General features: G+C 40.2%; 1 pseudogene; it reads right to left on the bottom strand.

The window, feature by feature from the left end:
* Nucleotides 1-637: 637 nt before the first annotated feature.
* Nucleotides 638-21,272, bottom strand: part of LOC149219005 (putative sugar phosphate/phosphate translocator At3g11320 pseudogene) — a 48,294-nt pseudogene continuing 27,659 nt past the window's right edge.

The raw sequence follows: 21,272 nt of genomic DNA, 5'->3' as shown, positions 1-21,272 counted from the left end.
ATAAATGAGGGGGACACCTTCCTACAAATCCTCTAGCTTGTTCTCCCACGAATTTGGCTGCCAAGTGCTCATTAAGACCTTCAAATTTGTCTCCAAGTTGACCAACAAGGCTACACAAAGCACCCATTAGACTTGTTGGCATAATGACTAACCAAATTCACTCTATTAACATAAAAATAATCAAAAACATGCAATAAACAAATGAGAATGGTGGACTAAGTCAAATTAGGAAGTTGAATGAGCCCAAATAATGGTACATTGTTGGGGCTCATCATCACCCCCCTACTGAAAGTGTTGCTCATCCTCTGAGCAACCAAATCTCTCCCCTTGTCTTTGATGGCCCAGGTGGCTTCCTTGGCTAATCATCTCGTCCGATTTCTCCTTTGGATTCCTTCTTTCAAACTTCCTGTAGAATTGTTCTGTCTTCCTGTAGAAACAGACTCTGTCTTCCTGTAGAAACAGATTGCTAACTTCCTGTAGAACCAATTTTCTCTGATTTGCTTGGCTGGGGGTGCCTTCTCCTTGAACGGTGTTGTGGCAGCATCCATCTTCTCCTCCTTTCTGCTCTTCTCCCTCACGGCCTGCTGCTTTTCCTGTTGAATTCTCAGCCTTGTTATGAGTGTGCAAGTACATGCAATCATATGGAAGAAATGGTGGCCTTGGCATTTCCTAAAACCTGCAACATGAGGGCACTCGTATGTTTTGTAACAAGGAAGTTGGTTAAATTCACAAAATAAGCCATGGTCATGTTTCCAAGCAACAGGAATATGATAAAGGTGTTTTCTATGGCTTTTTTTTAATAGCAATCGCTACTACATTACCTTCCACAAAAAGAGTAATAGGAAGCAATAACAGCACAGCAATTGGTGCCATGCACATGAGCAAATTCATAGAGTGAAGCTTCTCTGCCTCAGAGGTAAGCAGGAGCCCCTGAACAACTGATTTCAATGCTCTGGCAGCCGTTGATCCTAGGCAAACCAAAAAGCCAAAAAGGTGGAATAATGGCTCACTGTTGCTTGCAATAACAATGCCAAATACCACAGGCACCAAGGCCATATAAACCACAGAAGACTCCCTCTTACATGTTTTTATAAATGCAAAATATTGTTGTGAAGAAGGGAGTTGTTGCCCCAATAGCTTGATTGAAGGAGACTGGCAAATAGCGTAGAGAAGTATTGCCACAAACAACCGAGAAGGAGGAAATGAAGCTCAGTGCCAATATCTCAAGAAACTGTCTCCTGAAGATGATGAACTGCATTGGTACAATCTCTAACCATGAAATTGCCAGAAAACCATAAGATGAACAGGCACACATGTGCAACATTGTGAGGAATATTGGGTATCTGCATCCAAAAAAACTAAGTAGGCATTTGTTAAGCAATAGCACACCAATATTGGAAGAGTACCAGGCTGCAATAATGAGAGCTGTTGTAATAGTCTGGGACGCAGGAAATGCACCATATTTTCCTTCTCCTGTTCTCGATTTAGACATCTCCAAACTAGCTTGGATCTGTGACATAATCCCTTTACAATCCTGGATCATTTGCATAAAATTCTGATATGATACCTTACTCTGTTTTAACAATTATGTTCATGCATGCAAAAGAACCTAACCACGTTTTTTCTTCTATTCTCTTCTTTTTTTCTTTGGCAGAAAGAGATCTGAAGGACATTAAGAATTCTTCAGCTATCTGGTTATGAGAGGAAGAGTTTGCTTCTACAGAGAGAGGATAGAGACCAGGTTTTCTTCTCAGGGCAAATTCAGATATGAAAATTTTAAAAGTTACCTCCATAGGCTGGCTCTCACAGCTGCATATGCCTTCTTTATAAGAGAATTACAGGCAAACTGGTCTCTAATTCTCCTGCTCCAGATAGTCAATTCACCACCTTTCAAAATATATATCATGCGTGGAAGAGTGCTTCCGAGCCTACCCTTCTCGGAACTCCAAATCTGATGAGGGAAAGCTCAGGTTTCTTTGTTCCAAAACGCTGTGTCATACTTCCTGTAGAAGACCCACCTGTTTCCTGTAGAACGTGATTGCATAGGTGGGTTAAAAAATGTGGCCGAGAAAGCTTGGTGGAGGATGACAAGTTAATAGATTGTGCAGACTTCAGTTGACGATGTGGCAAGTGCAGATGAACAACAGCCTTTGAATTTCAGCTGAGCGCTCAGATTACATGCGTGATTTTTGGGGTGAGGTGGCACATACGTGTGCTAGCCCATGCAATTGTTGTGCCATCATGAACTGCAGTTGTCGACTGTGTGTTCTCTGCCTGTGATCTCATCCACCCGTTGCACTAGAGTTTAAACAACCAACACTGTCTGTTTTTTCCTTCATGTGCATGGCTGAGCGCACGTGTCTCATTCACCCACCAAGTGCTGTTGAACTAGATGTGGGTGGCTAGTTAGCTGGCCACCGATTTTTTTAATCCTAACCATCTCATTCATTCATGCAATGTTCAGATTAGATTCATGCAAACAGAGGAATCGGTTTTGTCACGTACCTGAAAGTCAGTTGGCTGTTGTGAAGCTTTGCTGCATGCATGTGTTGATGTGGTTGCATGATGGCTTGGCTGCTAATCTTTGATTGTGTTTTTCATGTGCAGGTGTCCTCTGGCCGGATCCAAGCTCCAGACAATTGTTTCCACGTTCAAATCTGCACATTCAAGCTGCTGTTGCTGCATCTTCCCCGAACCAGAACTTCTTTTTGCCATTTCTCCCAAACGGTAGATCGGTTTGATCTGAAACTCGGTGAGCATGTTACTACCATCATTATGCATCTCCCATAGCAAATTCGTGATCAATGGATGCACGGATTTCGAGAAAAATGGAAAATGGCTGAAGATTTCAGAGGTCGATTTCTCAGAAACCGTGCATCGGAATCGGCTGAAACTGCTTGGGTAGGCTACTATCATCCATGTGCATCTCCCCATGAAACAGGTTTTGAAACGGATGCACGGTTATGGAGAAAATGCAAAAATGGCTGATGGTGATGGAGGCTGATGGTGATGGAGGCTGATTCCTTGGAAACCGTGCACCAGAATTGCATGAAACTGCTCAGGAATGTTTTCATCGACCTTGTACAATCCCCCATAAAACGGTTTGTCAAATGGATGCATGGTTTTCAAGTTATGGCAAAAACAAATTCTGCCCTATGTGTTTTTGCTTCAAGGCACTTTGCATTTTGGTTGCATGGTATGACAAAATGAATTTTGTTTGTGATGCAGGTATGGAGATGGTGGAGGATGAGTTGGAAGACTGCATGAGGACCTCTGAACCCTTGAGGAAGCTAGCATGTTCGCCAAACCACGTTTTGAAATGTATGCCTAGTTTCCCACAATTTCTACAGGAAGTTCCTGTAGAAGCACAATGAGAAGCAAATGAAGTGGACAAATGATGGAGAAAGGCAAGGGATGGACACACAAGTGCTTGCAGGCCTGACCAATAGACTCCCACCATCAGATTCACTTTTGAAATTGGATTTGGCTCGTCCAAAGGTTCTACAGGATGTTTCCTGTAGAAATTCAGAGCTTTCCTGTAGAAGACACAGTTTTGAGGAAAGAAGCTTAATGTCATGAAAAAAATGATGGAAAAGGGGTGAGGAATGGAAACATGGATGTGGGTAGGCCTCATGGACATATTCCAAGCCTTCAGGTCCTCCTCGGAGATCAATTTGGCTTTTTTGTAAGCTTCTTGTAGAAGATACGAAACTTCCTGTAGAAGGCACAAAAACTCCTTTGCCTTTGATTTGAGTGCTCCTCCTGTCATGAAACGTCCCTCTTGCAACCTGCAGTGTCATTGCTGCAACATGAAATGGAGATTAGCTTTATTTTTCTTTTCTTTTTTTTCTTTTTTTTTCTTGAAAAACAACTAGGGCGCCTCATGGAGGTTTTCACCCTAATTGCCTGCCCTGGGTGCCTCCAAGGGAGGTTTTCACCCAGAGATCTTATTCTCTTTTCTCCTTTTTTTCAACCCATTGACCGCCTCATGGAGGTTTTCAATCAATGAGCCAATCTAAGGCGCCTCCGAGGAGGTTTTCACCTTAGATTTCTATTTTCCTTTTTTTCATTTTTTCCTTTTTCTTTTTTTCTCTTTTTTCTTTTTTTTTCTCTTTTTTTCCTACCCTACCCTACTTGAAAAACAAAATCATTCTCAAGTATAAGAATACTTCCAATGGAGCCATGTGCACATCGAGATTAGAGAAAAAACGATGTGAAGGCTCGAAATGCATGCTTGGACAAGTATCCAGATCTCAGAGACAAAATGATCTAACTTTGAAAGTACAAAACATAGCTGAGGAAAAAAGTACTGCTGCAACTTAGTGACCTTCTGAAACCATATCTCAATATAGCTTTGATATCCTTGGTTCTTTTGCTAATCTGGATCATTCTTCATGTCACCTTCTATCATGACCTTCTGATCTTCCTCTTTTTGTTGATATTTCTCTTGAATACATGGAAGATTTGATGGTAACCATGAAGGAACTCTCTCAATCTCTGATTCTGATCTCTTCTCTTCATCAAGTGCAGCCCATGGTTCTTTGATCTCCTCTTTAGAATCTTCTTTTGCTTTTGGTCCTTCAATGTTGTCAATATAATCTCTGCTTTTCAACACTCTTCCTGAGCTCTAGTGAAGATCATTGGGCTCAAGAGGAGTTGTTTGGATATGTTGTGCCTCAGATTTGCAATGGGGTTGAGCTACTCCATTGCATGGCTTTGGAAATGGTACGGGTAGATGAGTGGAGGTGTGAGTTTGAGATGGAGATGGATGGCATTGTGGTTGGGTAGGCATTTGGGGTTGCCTTGGTGGAGGAGGAGGCGATGGTTGTGGATGAGCAGGTGGTGGAGGAAAATGAGCGGGATGAGAGTTGTACTGGGGCCTCCACTCCTGATAAGGTGCATTCCACTGAGGCTGTGGCTGAGCATAAGAGTGAAATGAATGAGCAACTGGTTGGGCATAATATGGATCTGTGAAGGAACAAGGAGAATATGACCAAGGAGGAGGTGTAGACCAGGAAGGATGAGCAGGGGGATCCCAAGAAGGCATGAAAGTGGCTTGATAAGGGTCATAATAGGTCTCGGGTATCCCTTGCAGTTCCTGCTGGTAAGATCTAGGTCCATGTGGCCTCCTTTGGTTCATAAAATAGAGTGATTTAGTGGCTCCCTTGGCTCTTTGATATGCAGCTTTGATTCTGGGCAAGGAAGGGCACTGATCTGTAGGATGGTATTCTTCACATACAAAACACACTTCTAGGGAGTGCATTGGACATTCGTTCCTAGGATGCTTTTTAAGGCACCTAGGACAAAAAATGACGGAAGCCCTCTTGGCTTCTTCTTGCTTCTTTTGGATCCGCAAGGTATCCAGTTGCATGGCAAGAAACTGCCTCATATCACTCTTGAAATCTTCGATCTGATTTGCAAATTCATCTTTGGACAAGGGACTGCTCCCAACATCTCTGCTTGTAGCCATTTGCTTAAGAGGAATGTTTCTTCTTCTTCTCCCCTAGAGGTTCTTCGGATATGTCTTGATGTCCACCCTGGGGTTCTTCAATCACAGCCATCGAAGAAGAGAGAATCTTGGTTGTGTGAAGCAGTGGGGGTGTTGTGCAATCATTTTTCTAACTTATCTCTACTCCTACAAGGCATGAAATAGATTGAACTGCAACTAACTATCTTGCGAAATTGAAATGAAAGCAGGAAAGGACTAATCTATTTTGCTCAAATGAAATTGCAAGAATGAAATGCTAGTCTACGCTTGCGGAATTGAAATGCTAATCTACGCTTGCAGAATTGAAATGCGGAATTGAAAGGCTATTCTAGGAAAGCAGGAAATGCTAATCTATGAAAGCAGGAAATGCTAATCTATGAAAGCGAGAAATGCTAATCTATGAAAGCAAGAAATGCTAATCTACTTTTGCATAAATGAAATTGCATAATGGAAATGAAATAAACTACTTAGCAGAAGGTTGTAGTAGAAGATAGAAGAATAGCAACAATCACCAATACTCTGCCGCTTCCCCGGCAACGACGCCAAAAAGATGGTGAGCTCCAGTATTGTAGCAATAAAGCTACAACTCCTGGGGCTTCCTGTCTCTTAATTTTATCAACCCGGTAGTTCGTACAAACTTGGAAGCGGCGGTGCTATATGCACAAGTACTAGCTCTTGTCGCAGTTGTCACTTGGTCAGCTGGCACAAGTCCGCTAGGGCTCAAGCCAACCTCTATAGGCTCTCAGAAGAAGCTTGCTAATTGATGGACGAAAGCTATTCTCAAAGGAAAGCTACTTTACTTGACAAAAATGAACTGAAAGCAAATCAAAGCATGTAAACCTAGGAAACCCTAATTTGACTAGTCTAACCTCTACAATGCAAAGAATGTGAATAAAACTTCTACCAATGCTGTCATTACCTCTAATAAGTGAAAATGCATGGATCTAAGCTACTTGCATCATAAAAGACATGTTTTTGTATTTTTCCTTTAAGTGTATGGAATGATTGTGATTTTGTGCTAACTAGGGTTTGGTTGTGCAGATGGGATGGAGAAGGAAGGAAAGCATGGGAAAGGTTGGGGAGGTTAGGAGAGGTCCCTAGGGATCCTTAGCATCCATCCACAGAGGTTCCTCACGTTCAGAAGCTCAGCAACCGAGTGAGTGGCCTCCTACAGGATGTCTGCAGGGGATCCTACAGGATACTCAGAGGTTTCTACAGGAAGGCTGTGCAATTCTACAGGATGATTGGCCGTGGAGGTTTTGGGAGATGATGGAGTGTTGGAGTGGTGTGGGAGGCTAAGTAAGATGGAGATGGACCTGATGATGGCTCAAGAGCTGGAAAATCAGATGAAGGAAGAGTGTATGCAATGGTTTGATGATTGGAAGGATGGAACCACCGAAAGTTGAAGGAGATGGAGCTATGTGGGAAATGAGAGAGTTGGAGGGTAAATGAGTGAGACAGAGGTTAAATAGAACTTGAGGAGATGATGAAGGTGCCCTGCATATTGTTTACAACTGAACCAACAAGGACATGCAAGAAAACAAAGATCTAGTTATGAAACCTATGACCTAGTTACTTTACTCTAATCCGACCTAACAGCAAAGGAAATGAACAGAAGTTTATTTGCAGTGAAACCATGTGAAACAATTATGAAACTAAGTGATTATAAACCTAAACATGCATCCAAACTGATATCAAGTTCTGCAAATGAGATTCAAACACTAATGATTGCATGGTGAAGCAAAGAAAGTGTTTTTGTTGGCAGCAAGGTTACATTGGTCCCCGCTCATGATTCCACTGAAGGGGAGGTGAGATCCAAAGTACTTGGTAGCCTTTTTCTGAATATATTCCCTGTGATTAACCTATCAAGCAAATCTGAACATTAAAAACCTTTTCTAATCATCAAAAGCAACCTAAACAACAACGCAACATTTAAATCCAAATAGCAGATTTTATTATGAGAATGCAGCAAAGACACATAAATATAAACAAGGGAGGTACTGGGCGCTTGAGATGGGCCCAACCCCAAGAACTACAGCCTCCCAAGAGAGATTTAGAGCTGGTGCAAAGCTGGATCCATCTTTATTAATCAAGAAATGAAAAGTACATCAAAACTGTCCATAAGGAGAGCTTGAGCATGAGCTGAAAGCAAAGCTAGTCTATTGCATAAAAATCGAATTACAAAATGGCTAACTAATGGCTAAAACAAAATGACTAACTAGCTAAACGAATTGACTACCAACTAGCTAACCAAAATGAGGCCCCAAGCCTTCTTATTTATACAATTTGAGGACCCAACAGTCCTCCTAAAAGTTAGGGACTTGGCTGCCCAAGACTTGGAGTTAACAGCAGTCCAACTTGACTTGCTTGGCTGCCCTTGAGCTGATTGATTCGGTGGCCCTTGAACTCCGAGCTGATGGTGGAGAATTCGAGGTAAGGGCCCATAAATGAGGGGGACACCTTCCTACAAATCCTCTAGCTTGTTCTCCCACGAATTTGGCTGCCAAGTGCTCATTAAGACCTTCAAATTTGTCTCCAAGTTGACCAACAAGGCTACACAAAGCACCCATTAGACTTGTTGGCATAATGACTAACCAAATTCACTCTATTAACATAAAAATAATCAAAAACATGCAATAAACAAATGAGAATGGTGGACTAAGTCAAATTAGGAAGTTGAATGAGCCCAAATAATTGTACATTGTTGGGGCTCATCAATGTGGAAGGCTGATTTGGCTTTAAGGTAGTTGAGACAACAATGGAGAAGAAGGTAGGGTTACGTGGGCAAGAGGATGGGTGTGAAGCGAGAAGCCTAGATATGGGATGAATCAGATGGCTTTGATGAAGCTTGACCATGTGAGTGAGTGATAGAGATGCCCTGCACAATGCACATTCAACCGAATCAATGAATTATTACAAACAAACTAAGTCCTAGCTAACTTAATCTAACTGTCAATGAAATGAATAAACAGCAGCCACGTTTGGAAAGAGAACCATGTACATCAAGTGAGCAAGAACATTCCGAAAGATCTAAATGCATGACAAACTCCTACCAATCGATTCCCAAACATAAAAATCTACTTTAACCAACAAAAACAACCAAAATAACAAAGCAAGATCTAAAGAGCAGATTTTATTTTAAGAACGCAGCATACACACATAAAGATAAACATGGGAGGTACTGGGCGCTTGAGATGGGCCCAACCCCAAGAGCTACAGCCTCCCAAGAGAGATTTAGAGCTGGTGCAAAGCTGAATTCATCTTTATTAATCAAGAATGAAGAGTTACATCAAAACTGTCCACAAGGAGAGCTTGAGAATGAGCTGAAAGCAAAGCTAATCTATTACATACAAATCGAATTACAAAATGACTACAACAAGGCTATGAAATGACTAACTACTAGCTACTATCTACTGGCTAACTAGCTATCATCCACTGGCTACACTGGCTAACCCAAATGAGGCCCTAAGCCTTCTTATTTATACAAATTGAGGACCCAACAGTCCTCCTAAACTTTAGGGACTCGGATGCCCAAAACTTGGAGTTAACAGCAGTCCTACTTGACTTGCTTGGCTGCCCTTGTGCTGATTGATTCGGTGGCCCTTGAACTTCGAGCTGATGGTGGAGAATTCAAGGTAAGGGCCCATAAATGAAGGGGACACCTTCCTATAAATCCTCTAGCTTGTTCTCCCACGAATTTGGCTGCCAAGTGCTCATTAAGACCTTCAATTTTGTCTCCAAGTTGACCAAAAAGGCTACACAAAGCACTCATTAGACTTCTTGGCATAATGACTAACCAAATTCACTCTATTAACATAAATATAATCAAAAACATGCAATAAACTAATTAGAATGGTGGATTAAGTCAAATTAGGAGGTTGAATGAGCCCAAATAATTGTCCATTTTTGGGGCTCATCAATTATCAAAGATAAGGAGGCTGAAATTCAAGCCTTATCACTTAACCTTGAGAGGGCCACATGGATCATCAACTTTCTTGAGCAGGAAAACAAGCAACTGGAAGATAAGCAAGTTATTATGGAGCTACAAATGATTAGAGAAAATAGGCAAGTGGCAAATAAAAGAAAGATCAAGATGACCTCCCTTGAGCAAGAAATTGAGGCTGACTGAGAATCATGGCTGGAGAGGGAAAACATTCACCTTGAGAAGATGCTTGAGAAAGTCAACAAAGAGAAGAAAATTTTGTGCCATATGGCCTATGACTACTTAGCCTGGAACAAGATTTGCAAAACGAGGGTAAAGAGGCTAAAAGCTAAGTTAAGGAGAGACTTGAGGACCAAGAAAGAGCATGATAAACTCAAAATTTTGGTTGAAGCTTCATTAGCTCAGCAAACTACTTAATGTGGTTGCCTCTTGCCAAATTTGAGGAAATTTTGGGAACGTTTTGTCATTTCGCAATTTTGTACATAAAAACACAGGAAATTTCAGCTGATGCGCAGCGCCACCGGCATTGTGCATTGAATTGGCTCACTATTTTGCCAAATGGCTTGTAATTTTGGATTCCTCATTAAAAAAAAAAAAAAGCAAACCCAGAAACTTTCATAAATTTTGGAGGAGATCTGGGTCACTTAAAGGGCAAAAAACACCTAAAAAATGCCCTCACTGCCACTTTTTGGACCCACAGGAAGCAGTCTTGGGAAAATTGATTTTTGAAGGGGAAAATCAACTCCAAATCAGAAAATTCAAAGTGTTCCAAAAACTATATAGGTAGAGCTTTCCAACAAGCTACCTTGGGCCTGATTTGGTGAAGTGAAAGGCCTCCAAATGTAGTCATGAAGCGGTGTTGCGCATCAGGCTCAGGGTGTTGCGCATCAGGGATATTTTTGCCAATTTTGCCTAAAACTCAGAATTTCGCCCAATTTTACTATCTGTTGAATTTTTCTCTTCTCCTTGGTGAATTTGTGATGGTAAATGATGTAATATGATGTAAATTCGATGAAAAATGACTTGAGGGGGTAGATACATCAGTTAGAGGTGGTTTGAGATTGAATGAATCAGTTTCCATGGTTTTAGAGGCAAGTTGTTCCATTACCTATATTCATGTTCTTAGTTTAGATATGGTTGAAACCACCCCTCTTCTCATGGATTCGACCCCTAATGGCTAGCATAGGTGGTTTGATGCCTATATTATGTACTTTCTTAATCATTTGTAAAAGTTGGACTCTTGTGGATGCTTTGAGCTTCATTGTACATCACTTCTGCAGTTTGGCAAGGAAATAAACCAAGGTTTTGTAGCATTTTGTGGGATTCTTATGGTAATGTGTCTTGGCATTATTTCTTCCTCTGTTACTTATTTTCTCTTATGTGTCATATGTGCCAGCATCTATTTCTTTCTTCATAACTAAATGAATCAAGATAGATAGGTGGAATCCATTGATATTCAATGCTCTACCTTGGGAACACATTTAGTTTTTAATGTGTTCTATTGTTTGAAGAGGATTCATGAACTTTGCATGCCCTCCTTAACTCCTCACTCGTCTTAGACTTACCATCACACTCAATTCCAAGTGCCAAAACACCTACCTACCTCGCCCCATAAAACATCCTGCAAATCTGAGTTGATTTCCCAGACCCAAAGTTGCCTTCTCCATTTGATCCAGCAACCAACCACCAAAATCAAACAAAATCCTCTGATCTACCATACCTAGCCTAAAATCAGCATTCATTTCAGTCATCTCAAGCCCTATTTGCCAATATTCTAATTGATATTGACAAGAAGAGAGCCCTCTCCCGACCTGGTAGGGCTAGCTACTAGGTTAAGCATGGTTTGATGTTACCCTAGACCTGCCTTCCTTCAGCCTGAGGTAGATTTAGGCACTAACAGATCATGCAGCAAATTTCTACCGGATTAACCAAGTGTAAGCTGGAGCAAGTGAGCACATGCAAAGGTTGCACTTTGGGTAAGTATGCAAAATCTTCTTTTGATGATCGGGATGGTAGAGAAGGAGTAGTTCTGGAGCAATTTCATTCAGATGTATGCGGGTCCTTATCTATAGCCTCCATCAGAAAGCAAAGGTATTATGTTATTTTTGTTGATGATTTTTCTCGTAGATGTTGGATCTACTTCATGCAAAAGAAGGATCAAACCTTCTTGAAGTTTTGTGAGCTCAAAGCTTTGGTAGAGAAAGAATCGGGGATGAAAGTAAAGGCCTTGCAAAGTGATAATGGTGGAGAGTATATTTCCCAACAATTTAAGGACTTTTGTGCTTCAGAAGGAATTAAACGGGAACTCACAGCACCTCATAACCCACAACAGAATGGGGTGGCGGAAAGGAAGAACAGATCTATTATGGGCACAGCTCAATTGATGTTGCATGACCAAGGCCCACCACTTCATCTGTGGGTTGAGGCATGCAATACAACAGTATATCTTCATAACAGAAGTCCTCATCATATTTTGGGGATGAAGACACCTATGGAGGCTTTTTCGGGGAAGAGACCAGATGTGAGTCACTTCCACATCTTTGGATCACCAGTCTTCTGTTACATGACCAAAGATGCTTGGAAGAAGCTAGACCCAACAGCTGAGTTGGAAATACTTGTGGGGTACACGGATACACCTCACAACTATCGTGTGTTTCTGTCTGCCAGTCAGAGGACCATAGTGCGCAGGGATCTAAAGTTCGATGAGTAGTGAGCCATGCGAGTATCACTTGAGAGGGAGCTCAAGTTGCATGGTGATGATGAGGAAATATTAGTTCCTAAGGAGGAGGAGCCTCCTGATGATGCAAATCAGCTGCATACAGATATTCCAGTAGTGGATATCACCACTGCTAGAGAGCCTTCCAGAGAGGGGCGGAAATGCTCATGGGAAGCTAATAGATTGATGCAGGATGAGAGAGAGAATGTGGGGAAGCCATCCTCTCAGTGCAGATAGAGGAGATCTCCCGATAGATACACTGGCTACATGGCCCTAGTTGGGGAGTGTGTAGCTACCGAGCCTTCTTCTTTTGAGGAGGAAGTGTAGCAGCCAATTTGGGTGGATGCAATGGTAGAGGAGTATGATTCTATCATGCAGAATAGTGTATGGGATGTTGTTCCTAGACCGGGGGACAAGTCAGTGGTTACTTCCTGATGGCTTTACAAGGTAAAGTAGGTAGCTGATGGTAGTATTGAGAAACATAAGGCAAGGTTTGTTGCCTATGGGTTCTCACAGGTTGAGGGCATTGACTATGATGATACCTTTTCTCTTGTTGCAAGGTACTAATCGATTAGATCGATTCTAGCATTATCAACACAGATGGGTTGGCAGATCCATCAGATGGATGTGAAAACAGCATTCCTCAATGGAGAGATTGAGGAAGAGATATACATAGAGCAGCCAGAGGGATTTGAGACCTTCGATCATGAGTCACATGTGTGTCGGCTCAAGTGAGCATTATATGGGCTGAAGCAAGCACCCTGTGCTTGGTATACCAGGATCGACAGCTATTTCACCGGGTTGGGCTTCACCAAGAGTGAAGCGGATGCGAACCTCTACCACATCATTGTAGATGGTAAGCTATTGATTATTGTACTTTATGTTAATGATCTAATTTTGATAGGTGATGATCAGTTGATCAAGTCTTGCAAGAAGGATCTTGCAAGAGAGTTCGAGATGAAGGACATGGGCCTCATGCACTACTTTCTAGGCATGGAGGTGTGGCAAAGAGATGGGGAAGTATTTGTGTCTCAGGGCAAGTATGCCAATGAGATACTGAGGCGCTTCCACATGGGGATGTGCAAGTCCATGGAGAATCCTATAGCAGGTAACTAGAGGAAGGAGGATGCTACTTCAGGTGGAGTAGTAGCTGCTATTGTTTATAGGCAGCTTGTGGGTTCACTCATGTATTTGGTGAACACATGACCAGATTTGTGCTTTATGGTTAACCAGTTGAGTCAAGCTATGGTTCAGCCAACCAAGTTATTTTGGAAGGTGGAAAAGCATGTGCTTAGATATCTAAGAGGCACTACACAATATGGATTATGTTACAGGTGGATAGAGGGAGTGAAGCTCCAAGGCTTCACAGATGCAGATTGGGCAGGTAGTCCATCAAACAAGAAGAGCACTTCTAGAGGGATCTTCAACCTTAGGTTAGCTATAGTTTCTTGGTATAGCCAAAAATAGAGATCAGTTGCACTTACCACAGCGGAGGTAGAGTACATGGCAGCTAGTCAGGCTGCATGTAAAGCCATCTAGATGCGCAAGATTCTAGTGGGATTGTTTGGTCAGATGATGGATCCTACAGTGATATATTGTGATAATTAGAGTTGCATTAAACTCTCTGATAATCCAGTGTTACATGATAGGCCCAAGCATATATATATCCACTATCATCATCCACGGGATTGTTGGTCAAGAGGATCATGATGTTGCAGTACATTTCGACCAAGGAACATGATGCAGATATTTTGACAAAGGCATTTTCAAAAGGCAAGTTTGAGTTCCACAAAGACAGGATCGGGGTTGCTAATACTCCCTTTCTTGTTGAGAGGGAGTGTTGAAAAGTGGGCAACAAGAAATGCTAAATTTAGAATGTGCTAAAAATAGAATGTCTAAAAATAGTAGTTTGGCGAGTGAGGTCATTGGCCACCTTGGTGGAGAGGTGAAACTTCTAAAAATAGAAAGTTCTAAAAATAGCATTTCTGGGTCCCTTCCTATTTATAGCAGTCCTTGGTCTATCTATAGGAAGTAAAATCGAATTTGGTCTTAACAGCAGTTTAAATATTAACTAATTAATCTCCATGAGTTAATTAGTTGGAAAAATTAAACTTAAAGTCTTTGTGAGAACATGCAAATTAGTTGTCCCATTGATTGAGGAATTAAGTATGAGTTCTATAATGAGAGAATCAGTTGACTTAGTTCTAACTAGTCAAGTCCAGTTAGATTATTTTAACAAGTTGTTAAAATAATAAAATATAGTTTGTTAATGCTTGCATGCATGTGACAACTATTGTTTTAGATAACTGAGGATTCACTCATGGATAGCTATTGCATGTCAGTTCTGTCAGAGACCCAATGGAGATCAGATGAGGGACAGTGTACTATCAGATGCTTGGATCTTCCCATGGAATATTCCTTGCATGCAGGAGGAACTAGTGTCCTCAAGGATTGCGTAGTTGGACCTATGGTTGACAGCAGGTATGAATGTGGCCAATTCACATATGTTTTGTAATTGGAACCCAATCAAAATTGCGCAAGGAAATATGGGATTGGTGGACTTGAGTCCTACATATTGAGGCATAGTGAGTCTATGGTCTTCATCATTTGATTGCAGAGAGTACATGATAGCTATTGAGCTGATATTTTTTGTAACCAGAAGAGGATTTCCACTTCATTGATAATACAGTGTTGGGGGTTTTATGCTGGTGCTTTCCCCAGTGATATATCTGTGTTATGTGTGATTATTTCTCTTGATCAGTTATATGTGTTTATGGTTGATGTTGCTCATGAAATTGATTTTGCTTCTGCTTAATGTTTTGTAGAAGTAGATCATGTGTTTTTCTTTAGTACATTGCATTACCAGTTTGATCTACAGGTGAAATTTCTACATAATAGCATAACTAATAGGAAAATGTTTTTAATGATTTTAAATGGTTTACTCAAATGCTTGGTGTCTACAAGAAATGAGAAACTAGTGTAAAAATGAATCATAAAAACATAATGACAGAAAGCTAATGAAAACAGAGTATTAATTTATTTATTTTTAAGGAAAATGAGAAAGAGTTTAGATTGCACTCTCGTAGCCAACAAGGATCCCTCCTATTGTAACGAGATCTAACTACTCACATAACTTAGCAATCAATTATAGACACTTCTCATTGGAATGCAACCATAACAATAGGCAAGATTAAATTAGTAGAACAGTGTGTATATAATCAAGAAATCTAGTAAAAGCATTGATATAATCTTGATCTCTCTCTCATCTATATATATATATCCTCCTCCTTTATCAAAGAGATTACAACATTTTATAAAGCTTTGAAGCAACAAGAAACTTAGAATTTCATTGCATGAATTATAGCCATGAGATATTTGTAGATCTATTTGAAAATAAAATCAAATGTATTTCCATGGATTTTTGGATCAAAGATCATCCCAAATCTGATCAAATTAGGCTCGTGCTACTCTATTTTGTTGATTGGGCGTTGAATGAGATCTACCAATCTGTTTGTCCATGCAATCTAGAAAATGTAGGTTCAAAGAACCACACAAATCTCTCAAATCATAATGAATTTAAGAAAGCCACCATATTTGAGCCGAATTGGGCTTTTGTTGAATGAAACCCATGTTTTTGTTCTCCAAAATTCATTTTCATTTTTCAGAAGGTGCATTTGAAGTTAACTAGTCAAAACTGTTGTTTTTTTTCCTTTGATCTCTTGTTGGATATTCACACGTGCGATATGGGTTGACTTTGACCAACACAATTCCATTTGGAAATTTTAGAAACCAAGTCTAAGTGTCATATTTCCTTCTAGAGTGGTGCTACTAGCCCGATCACAGAGATGGCTACGGAAACTTGAACTAATCTATAGAATTTGAACTAGCCAAATTGTCATTAGTAAAACAAAGAAAAATCCTAATTAGTTCATAAAAAACAAAGGAAATAATAATAATAAACCATGTAAACTTGTACACAAGATTTTGATGCATTTATGAAGAAATATGGTTGAGAATGATGAGAATGGGTGAGTGAATGATGCGAAAATGGATGGTTTGATCAACAAAACCATGACAATTTGGAGGCCCAACAAGTAGTTCGATTATGGTATTATACTCATCAATATTATTGATTGTTGGCCTAATCCAAAAGTCACCTAATTCACTTGTTATCAGTGATAAATCACCCAAGCTTCAAAAGCAAGATTTTAAGTGTGATGATTGACATTGTCTGTGAACCCTATGAATGTCAGATTATCCATCAATAATTCTTAAGGAAATCAAAAGCATGATAAGTAAATTCCAATGAAAATAAAACTAAAACTAAACACAAGATTACTAATGTATAATAATTACAAGGGAAAACACTCCAACATTATTTCTTAGGCATAATACCTCTTGAGCTAGATCCCATTTTTGGGCTCATTCAACACATTTCCTTCATACAAGTTCATAAGAGCCTTTCTTGAGTACATGCCTCATATTGTAAGGACCATATCACATATACTTTAATTTCACTACCCTCAAAGTGTTTTTGTCTTGACCATAAACCAAGACTAGATATCTCCTAGAAAAGAACTAAGGGTGGACCTATATATCATGTTGGAATTTGACACATTTCATATGGGCCTCATTCGCCATAGCAACATCTCAAAGTTATTCATTGATATGTTCTAGGTGAGCAAGGAGTTATTCCATTGTAAAGGTATTATGTAAGAGCTTGATTTCTAGTTTTAATGAATAAATTCACACTCAATAGAAAAAGCTACTCCACTCCATGAATGCTTTGGAAAGGAGAGAATCATATTGCAATCTTGACTAAAGTTTGAAATGGCCATAAGCATGGGATGGAGTATGAGATGCAAATTTGACTTATTCATGTTAGTCACACATTATATAATGTTTTTTAAGGTGTTATTGATTTCCCCAACTTGGTCATTCGCTTGAGCGTAGTAAGGATATGAGTGCTCCTAGAAAAATTCCAATTTTAAATCTAATTCTAACATCTTTTTTTTTAAGTGGCCACCATGGCCAATGACAATATTTTTTAGCACACCAAACCTAGTAATAACTTGATTGAATATGAAAAATGGTGTTGCCTCACCATCATTCAAAAAAGTTGGAATGGCCTCATCCCACTACTTAAAGTAGACAACAACCATGATGATATACTTATGCCCCTAGCCAAATTTGTGTGGCAAGGTGTGAAATCCTCCCCCTACTTGGTGAAGGATCCAATAGTGATCATAGGGGCAAGTAGAGTTGGATTTTCATGCATATTTTAGGTGTATACCTAGCAAGAATGACACTTTTTGAAAGTTTCCATGCAATATTTAAAGATAGATGGCAAAAATTATCTTACACATAAAATATTTTGGGTTTTCTCCAAACATGATAAGTGACTCCCACAAGCTCCATTGTGGCAATCATTAAGTACTTTCTCCACTTCCTTGTGAGTTAAAAAAGATTCCAAAATTGAATCCACACCTTAATGGTATATGCCACCATCAATCATTAGGTAGTTTTTCGCCATATGATGAACATTACATTGTTCATCTCATGAGAAAGGATGAGGGAAATTTTGATTATGGAGATAGAAAAGGATATATCCATACCAAGGATCGCCAGAGGATATGGAAAATAAGTTCTTGTTAAGAAACAAATCAGTCTCATAAGCATTCTCATCCTTTTGTCATAATTTTGATATCAGTTATGTGAAAACCAAAGATTTCCTAGACTTGGTGACACAAACTTGAGATAAAACTCTTTCAATGTGATAATCCACTTATTGTACTTTCCCTCAATAACTCGTCGGGTCAAGACAAATTAGAAAGAGATTACATTAGCAATAATGATGGTCTTAGTAATATGTAATGTCAGAATCATTGGAAAACATGAATTGTTTCCAAACCCAATTTTACCACATGTGAAAAATTAAACCCAAGACCTATTAAGCTTCTACTTAGATAATAGATGTTGTGTTGTTGCAACATATCATTGTCCTAAACTAGAACCATACCAATGATTAATTTTGATGTTGTGAGATATAATAAGAAGTATTTACTATAATTTATAGGAGTAAGCAGGGGTCAAAGACAATATCCTTGTTAAAAGCTTCAGAGGATCTCTTTGTGAACTCATCACATATAAACAAAACATTGTTCTTTGACAAGCACATGAATCCATTAGAGATCTCAACATAGTTCAAAATGAATCATCGTAGAAAGTTATATTTTCCTTGGATAATATGAAGTTGATGTATGTTGTTGGGAAAAGTATCCAATACGGAATGACCCTATCCCACTCTAAGGGTGATAGTACCTCAGCAACAACTGAATGCAAAGCTATTCAAGATTACTTCTTTATGAGATGTAAGAGAGAGGAGAAAGAGATCCACTAACCGTTGTCTTCCGCTAATGATTGATCCAATCTTCCCTCTTTGCTGCTTGCTCCCAGCTCCTTGCTCTTTCACCGGCCCCGCTACACAAAGATCATGTAAAAGAACAAGAAAGGGAAACTACAAGAAGCATACATCCATAATTGATTCAAGGATTAGAATAAATCAAATATACAAGCATCAATACGCCATTGAGACACAAGCATATAGAAGAACCTCAAATGCTTTATTAATGGAAGAAGTAAAATTCTGAGAGTGTTACAACCATAAGAGGCCCAATCCAGCAACACCTCCCAGCAGAAAGAAATCTCCTCTTCACCTCCTTCTAGAAAATCACCCAATAGTTCTATACTCAAACCAATAGCACTTCCTTACAGTCACAAGATTCCAACCTCCTTTAGACCTCATGAGAGAGCTCTATATATAGGAGTTTTGGAGAAAGGATGAGTCAGCTTGAGGTTGGCATGAAGCTGACTAGTGTCCTCTCCCACTTCAGTTATTCTTCAGTTCTTGAGTCCACTTGGAGTTTCTTGCTTCCACTTGGAGATCTAGATCCTCTTACTCATCACAAGGCGAATTCCTTGATCCAAGTGTCATTTTGGAAGCTTCCTGGGCATTTGACACCTTGAGGAATGACTGTGCCACTTGGCCAATCTCGCCCAGCGCAGGTAGCCTTCATTGCTTTTGACATTCAGCGCAGGTACAGAGTGGAGCAATTGACATTCAGCGCAGATGCTCAGTGGAGCAGTTGACATGATCCAGAATTAGCTTGTTTTTGAGTGTTTTCAGGTGGAGAACTGATATTTAGTGCTGTGGTTTGCTGACCTTGTTCCTCTAGGGGTAGGAACAACATGTTAAGGGACTTTGGATCCCTTAGATTATTGACATTTCATGCTTCATGCTGTAAGGCACAAAAATGTCTATAACAGTTGCCCCCTAAAGTATGAGGTCGTTTATCGGGTGAAATGCTTTATCAGGAGGATCCGAAGTTCATTCAATCGCTGAGAGGTGACCTGTAATAAAATACAATACAATACATTATTTTTCATTATGCTTTCATGATCTAGCTAAGGCGGGCATTCCCATGCTCAGCTTTATAAATTCATTTTGGTACATAGAACAGACGATCGTCTGATGGTAGACTGATAATTCTCTGCTGAAATTATCATCCTTTGAGTAGGATGATCATCTGCTGCAATGATGTACATGTCAAATGTTTTTATATTTCCTGAATATATATCGCAGCCCGGATGGATGAAACTAGATCCGGGGTCTTCAAACTCGTTCGATCTTCACTCTAAGTACAAGTCGATCCATGTGAGAATTGCGCTGAAGTCGAACATGGAAATACATCGCTTGATTAACGGTCAATAATGTAAACCGTTAACAAGCGCGAGAGGAATAACCGATAATGATAATGACCCTCAAGGTACTGCAGTACAATTCACGTGGTGTGAATATAGGACTTGGCGTCGAACACCACGCAAAATCTTCTGGTCGAAGGTCATTGATGTATACCTGTCGCCGGAAGTGAGAAACTTGCCATTGAGGCATGCAAGCTTCAAAGTACTGGGGGGGGGGGGGGTGTTCCTAGATCAACTTCTTGGATAATGAGCTGAAGTCGACAAGAAGCGATCCGTCAAAGGAGGGCCTTAATGAATCCCACATCAGTGACACGGAACGGAGCTAATGATTTTAGTGGAGGTGAAAACAATCCGTGAAATATGATTCAGGGTGGCGATCATGGGTGGATGAAGGATAATGTATGGCAGTGGATGGGACACGGTTGACTCTTTCTGAACAACATCTCTTGAACATATAACGACACTGATGTGATGGATCGGTAGCATTACCCCAAATGTGGATGGTTTGGCGAAGACCATGGTGATGAGACCGGTGAATGAAACAACCCAACCCGATGTGATACGGAGGACAAAGTGTCATGTTCAAGAGAGACTTGCTACCATTAAAGCTTTGAGGTTCTCCCAATTTTTCCCCAGTCATTTCTGACCAGTACCTCTTTATTTTTGTCAAGCTTGAGGAGGATAACATATGCTTGTTCTATAACCTGCCCTTCGGGCAAGCCCATCGCTATGTTTTAACGAGATTAGCGATAGGGAAACTCGTTCTCGTCTAAAGACAAGTTTGTCACTATTTAATCATTTTAACGAGTCTAACGACAAGGAAAACTCGGTCCTTTTCATTTTTAGAGAGTCTGAAAAGGTACAGAAAGTTAACTCCAAAATTCCTTTTTCGTCATCTAATCCCTTAAGTCCGAAAAAGTATAAAACAATACAGAAGGGATGAGTCTTCGATAACTTTAATGAGCCGAATAAAACAAGCGCTCGACCTTTTTGTGTAATAATCCCTCAGGTCCAAAAAGATTAAAATCTAGAGGAGGGATAGCTCTTCCGGTAACTTTAACGAGCTGGAAGGCCAAAACTCGGCAATCTTTTCATATTTTACGAGTCAGTTGAAAAGAGCTTAAAGAAGACTCGTCTTTTGAGGAACGAGTGATGAACAGGGATAGCAGCTGATTCCAGGTATAGGTTGGAATTTTCCAATCACGACAGTGTCACAAGGATGGCTAGGTGAAATCACTCTTCGCAGCTGTTCCTCAAAATGGGTAAACAATCATATGGAGGTGAACGATCGGCCAAATGAAAGTGGAGGTGGCTGGTGCAAAACACGACCAAGGCTTTTATGGTTGATCAGGTTACATACTTAA

This window comes from Pinus tabuliformis, chromosome Q, assembly GCF_031772625.1.
Source record: "Pinus tabuliformis cultivar Carrire ecotype Pingquan chromosome Q, CPIR1, whole genome shotgun sequence".
NCBI classification, from domain to species: domain Eukaryota; kingdom Viridiplantae; phylum Streptophyta; class Pinopsida; order Pinales; family Pinaceae; genus Pinus; species Pinus tabuliformis.
Note: the sequence above shows the minus strand (reverse complement) of the source record. Positions and strands in the feature narration are given on the sequence as shown.